The sequence below is a fragment of the Ochotona princeps genome, chromosome 5, assembly GCF_030435755.1.
Source record: "Ochotona princeps isolate mOchPri1 chromosome 5, mOchPri1.hap1, whole genome shotgun sequence".
Taxonomy (NCBI): Eukaryota; Metazoa; Chordata; class Mammalia; order Lagomorpha; family Ochotonidae; genus Ochotona; species Ochotona princeps.
In genome coordinates, this window is record NC_080836.1 from 26,500,734 (window position 1) to 26,507,335 (window position 6,602).

Consider the following 6,602-nt stretch of genomic DNA (forward strand, 5'->3'; position numbering starts at 1 on the left):
GTTCATGTTGACTATTCTGACAGTACTGGCACATTTGTTTTTACATTTATAAACATTGAAATTTAAAATATAGAACCATGTTATATAAATTTCTTTGGATTTACATTTCCATTAATTTAACTGCATGGTTTTTTTAATAATATATTTTCAAAAATTATGTATCTAGTTGCAGAAGACAGAGAGAGAAAAAGATCCCAGTTTCTGGTTCACTTCGCAACTGCCTGCAAAAATAAGGGATGGGCCAAGTTTCCGGAGCTGGAAGCTGTGTCCAGGGTCAGCCCAAATACTAGAGTTATCACCTATTTTGCAGGGTACTCATTAGCCAAATTTTTGACTGGGAAATGGAGCCATTACTCAAGCCTAGGCACAGTGATACATGATATGGGCAACTCAATTAGTGTCTATGTAGGGAAGTCAAACACTTTTTCTCACCATAATTTTTCTGGAACCAGTAATCATATATTGTTCAATATGAATTCTTTATTTACTCCTTACATTACTACCATAGAGAAGGAAATATTTCTAATCGCCCAGAAAAAAATATGTCAAGAAAATACCACATGATGTTTCCAAAAGTGGTTCATTAAACATTTTAAGCAGAAATTGAACTTTTTGAGATATAAAATAAGTCAGCTACTCCTATCTTCTGCCAGTAAACAACTTGACATAATACTAATGTCATCAGGAGATGAATCAGATCTTTGTATCATCTACAGACATCATAGAGAGATTTTTAAAGCTAATTTTATTCAGTCACCAAAGGTATAGAGACCCATCTCCAGTACATCTAGAAAAACAATCAGAAAGAGATACGTATTCTACTGTCTCCAGTACAAAAGCAGCTTGCCTGACTCTCCGTGAAAAAAAATATGTAATCATACTCATGGACATATCTCATTCTTGAGTCTTGTAAAACAGAATGGTTGCTGTCCAGTCTGTGTGCTACTCCTAACGTATGCACAAACTTAGTCCCATTCCCAGTTGACTAATTTATGTGCACGGAACCATAGATAAAATTTTCAGGATTTTTTTAGGAAACAGGAAACAAGCTAATTATTTGACTGATCTACAAACTATTGGAAGAAACTAGACCCAGATAACACAGCAGCACAAAACATGGTAACCTAGCCAAACTAGTTGAAACTGCCAATTATATGTCCTCATTATTTAGAATCATCAAAGGCATCTAATCATCTAAAAAAAACATTTTTAAATTTTCCTATCAGTGATATAATAATAATACTTGTTCTCTTGATTAATGGATAATCAAAATTCAGTTGATATAGATAACAACTATTATATTACAAGTTAAATAATATATAACCCTAAAATACAAAAAATTCTAAAATGTTATACCTGAATCAACCTGAGGACACCACACTTATGGAATAATAAGCTGATAACATAAAGACAAATACTGTACAATTCCACTGTCATAAGAATTCATAGAACCAAATAGCAGCACAGTGATTTCCAAAGCTTTGTGGAAAGATGGGGAGTTATTCTTTAACGGATATAACATTTCTGTTTATAAGAACAGCATTTGCAAGATGTACAGTGGAGATGGTTACAAAAGAATAAACTAATAGCATTGAACTGTACAGTTAAAAGTGGAAATTAAAGAATGTCAGTTCTATTGAAAAAAAAAAAGAATACCAGTTCTATGCCTTTTGAAGAAAACTCAAATTGTCTTATTTTAAGATGGAAACTTGGGAGATTTTTCTAGTTTTCTTCTGGCACTGGGAGAGATGGAATGTAAGAAACTTAACTATACACAGAATGAAAAATATCTTTATAACAGATAAAATGGTATGAGAAAAATGTTGTTGAATTCAAGAAGATAGTCCAAAATTTCATGCTAAAAAAAAACCTTAGTCAGGAATGCACGTTCTTTCTTCTAAGCCCTCATGACATATTATTATATAACACCATGATATCTGTATCAGCCGCCTTCATGTTTCTCTTAATTATATAAATAGATGCCTCCTCTGGTAGATGATAAGGCTCAGCATGTTTTATTAGCCTTTGAAGGGAAAGAATATTTTATTTATGTTAACTTCTTAGACTATAGCAGATTATCTTTCATCTGGATGATATACACTAATTCTTTGTTAAATTTAATCGTATTGTGTTAGTTAAATAACCAAATGTGATAGTTAAATATGATAGTTAAATAATCAAAAAGAACCTTGCAAACAGATCAAAATTTCTTATGATGACTGACATATGAATACTCTCAAAGGGTCTAAGCATTCAGGGACATCACTGTGGATAGGACATAGTATATGAAGGTACAGATTCACAGGTAAGCAATTTCGTATTGGGTTTTTTTTTTTTTTAGGAAATTCTTGAATTTTTGCAACAAAAGTGTATAATTTTAAATTTCTATTGCAAATATACAACTAAGTGGAGATTGGCATCAGTATTAGTAAAATGGACACAAAAGTGACAAGTGGAGTTGAGGGTATGAAAATTAATTGAGAAAAACATAAACAACAAATAGCAAAGGGGATGTAAAAATATAAGGGAATGCCTTTGATCGGGATAATAGGCGATGTCCCTCTATTTCAAATGTTTGCATGCCATAAATCCCACCTTCATAAAAACAGCAACAGAAGGTGTTTGTGGTGCAGGGGAAATCCCCTGAATTAATTTCTGCAAGTTAGAATAACATTTTCATGTTTCAGATAGTATGATGAAAGCTGGGGATACAAGTTATAGAAAGTGAGTTGTGAATCTAATGTAAATAATTTTAACTTTCAGTTTAAGCAGTGGTCAGGCAGGAAATTCTCTCTTGTTCAGTTGTTAAGTAATGCTTTAGCAAGTGTTAAGTATGCTACGGCAAAAAATAAGCTACTCCTTATCCCAGGAGATGTTTGCTTCAGAAAGATGGAGGCTATAAAACAACTGAACAGATAACTTGTAACAACAAGCTGCTACTTCACTAAATATCCCTTCAAAATCCTCTTTTTTGCCCTCATCAATCTAAATCTAGTTTTATAAACTCTTCCCAATCCAATCAGTTGTTTACCTTGCAGGACACATATTGAAATCAATCAGCCAACAGGACCCATAAGACAAGCAACATCCTCTCACAATTTTCCCTCCTAAGACGCTGTAGCTGGGTTTCTATGTTCTCATATTGCATTTAGTCTGATAAATATAGCTTTATTATATTAATTGATTTTTCTGGTATCATTTTAGGGAAGTCATTTGTTAGCACATTAGTTACGTCTTTAAGGAGCTCAAAGTCAGCATACATGACTTCATCCAAACTTCTCCACTGACTGTGATTCTTCAGGGCTCCTCTCTCCATTAATCCATTCAACCAGTTGAAAAAGATAAATCCATAAAATGAGAATGCATTAAAAGTGTAGGCCCCCGTTCTCCCAAGGGTTAACTCCACAGCTTAGCTTGATTCTAAGGGATAACAGAATGGGCAATCTTGGCCTGATACATTTAGCCCCTGGCTTGAATGCAAGTTCCTCTTCCTTGCTTCCCCTTTGTTAAGATGCCCCCAGGGGAGCTTAGGAGTTGCTTGAACATTGAGATAATACTGGGAGGGACTAGGCAGACTATAAAAGATGCAGGCTGACCCCAAATAAAGGGCATTCTGTTTACAAGAGTGACCCACTGCCTGTTGTCTTGTGTTGTCTTATGTATTGTCTGTTTGTAACCGTAGTCCCTCCGCTCGGCTTGGGGTACGCGGTGGCGGTGACAAGGGCATTGCCAACATACAAGCCTATGACAGTGTTTGAGTAACAGATGTTTTAAAATATGTATTCTCAAAACTCAAGATGATTATAACATACAAGATACGAAAATGTGCATGTAATTTTAAGACAAAATGACAGTGACAGTTGTCATTCAGGTAGTAATAGAGCAATAGCTATTGCCCACATGGCCTTGAGAACTCAACAAAAATTCATGAAATAGACTATGAGTTGAGCATAAGTTAGAGAGGCATCTGAAAAGGGAAAAAGTGTGCAGAATGTGTAAATGCATAATTTTAAGAAATATGTAATGATTCAATACCAGTAGTTCATCCTACAAGAGATTTGCTCAGGGAACAAGTTTCCAGAAGTCTTTATGTCATACTAGGGAGCTGGTGCAATATCATATAGTTAATATCATTCATTAAAGATTATTAACCATAGGGAAAACATGCTCCTTACTGCCTGTTAGCCCTGTATCTCTGGTAGCAGTGTAATAGAAAATTTAATGAGGGATGAGAATATGGGTAGAATGACTAACTCAAATGCAGCTGCAGAGAAAGAAATATATTCACAACAAAAAAATTAAAGAAATTGAATTAAGACTGTTTAAAAATTAATTAATTATTAGATAAAGATGTTTAACTTCAAGGAACGATTTCCAGTTCAATATAAATACATATGGTAAATTGATTATGATTTTGCTTTGTAACCAATCAACTATGATGGCCAATTATTTGTATAATATATTATTCTTGAAACATTTCTAGACCCACAATAAGCACATCAATTTTATTTGATATGTCAATAATATTGATCCCTTAAGTACATGCAGCTTTTTAAAATTTAACCAACTGTGTAGAAAGTGATGGCTTACAGGTTATTAACAATGAAGAGAAACAGCACCCACATGGAAGACCTGGGAGAAGCTCCTGGCTCCTGGCTTCGAATTGACTTGGCTCTGGCTGTTGTGGCCACTTGGGGAGTGAATAAGCAAATGTTAGAGCTTTGCCTCTGTTTCTCTATGTAAGTCTGCCTTTCCAATAAAATTAGCTAAAAGCTAAAAACAAAACAAATAAACAAACAAACAAACAAAGAATTCTCAGTGTGGCTTCCACAGGAAGTATTGATGAAAACGGGGCAAACAAGTAGAATTGCCTCCTTTGAAGAATCTTAGTGGATTTTGGGGTGTCAATTTATCTGTAGTGGTCTGGTACCCAACCCTGGTTTTTTTAGGGTATTGGACTAGAGGCCCAATGTGTGGGGACTTTTTGCGAGCCTAAGGAGATGGTTGAGAAATGGATTGTGACTTGGTTAGTTTTCATGTGCAGGTGAGTTTTTACTGTCTTTAGGAGCTAGCTAACCTTAAAATGACCGTCTTTCCAATTAGTAATGTCCAAAATATCAGGGCATCAGAAATATTTTTGCATTTTAAAAATCATTATTAAAACACACATCAGTGTTGAACTGTTTACATGTATTTACCCAAACAGGACATGATTCAATCTGTTCTCATTTTCAAGAAACTAATTACTTTCACTGACTGGAAATTAGTACGTTTTGGACCAATACTACATTTTACTATTGAAGCTAAAGCAGGTTAGGTACCATCAAAACTCAAAATTATCTTTTGCTTTTGTTTTCCAAAGATTTTTTTAAAAGGCTTAATTTTAACTTGAAGAGTTTTCCTTTTCCTCTTCACCTAAAAAAAAAAAAAAAAAAAAAAAAAAATCAGGAATTATCTACAAAGAGTGTGGGCAAAATGAAGTTCTTTTCAATTGAAGTAATCCAAAACCCTTCTACAGAAAATTGGAAATTACTTCATTCTAACAGGTAATAAGTTCACTCTAATTCTATAATGAGAATCATTGTAAATGTTTTTTCTCTCCCTATAATATTGAGTATCCAAAATAATGGAGTAGAAAACTTGTTATGTTTCTGAAAATTTATTCATTTTTATAGGACAGGAAGATTTACAGAGAGAAAGAGAGACACAATTAGCTTCCATTCCCAGGTTCTATCCCCAAATGACCTCAGTGGCCAGAGCTGAGCCAACCTGATGCCATGAGCTTCTCCCAGGTCTCCCATGTGAGTACTGGGTCCGAAGGCCATGGGCCATCATCCAGTGCTTTCCCAAGACATAAACACGGAATGGGATTTTAAGTGGAGCAGCTGGGACATGGACTAGTAGTAATCATATGAGATTCTGGAGCTTTCTAGGGAAGGTTAAACTAACTAAGACATCATGCTGGGCCCAATGGCAATCTTTGATGAAAGCCCCATTTAAACTGAATCCTTTATTCAATGTTGTGATTGGAAATTAGAGAATTGTTTCATATTTTTGTCAAGACCATTTATTTCACTACAAACTTCTAAGGTTTTTGAAAACGTTTTATTTGTACATAATTATGGGTAGGTATTATTAATGCAAAACATGAATGTGTCCAGGCTGAGAAACTTTCTCTTTAGATGAGCCAGAAGCTATGAAGAACCACTTTTCCACCCAACAGGTGTATACTAACTTTCAAATTATATTTTTTTGACTTAGGTATCATAAATGCAAAACGATCAGTGTTCATCATATAATCTTTGATTACCCCTTTCAAACAAGGAGAATGCTTTTAAAAGGACATTTCAACCTGCCTATTCCTGAAACAAGAAGACTGAGGTAACTGTAGAGTTTTCAGATCACGCACATACATCTTAACAGTGCACATTACAGCCTCATCCTGGAGTCAGTTAATAAATTGGTTGAAATAGCAATCTGATTAAAACCTCAGATGCACTAATTCACTTTCCTAGTGCCCTTTAATTAAGACTTTCATAGAGTCTGCAATTACCTGCAAATTTTCTCTTTGTCTTAAATATTTGTGCTTCTATTCTTAACTT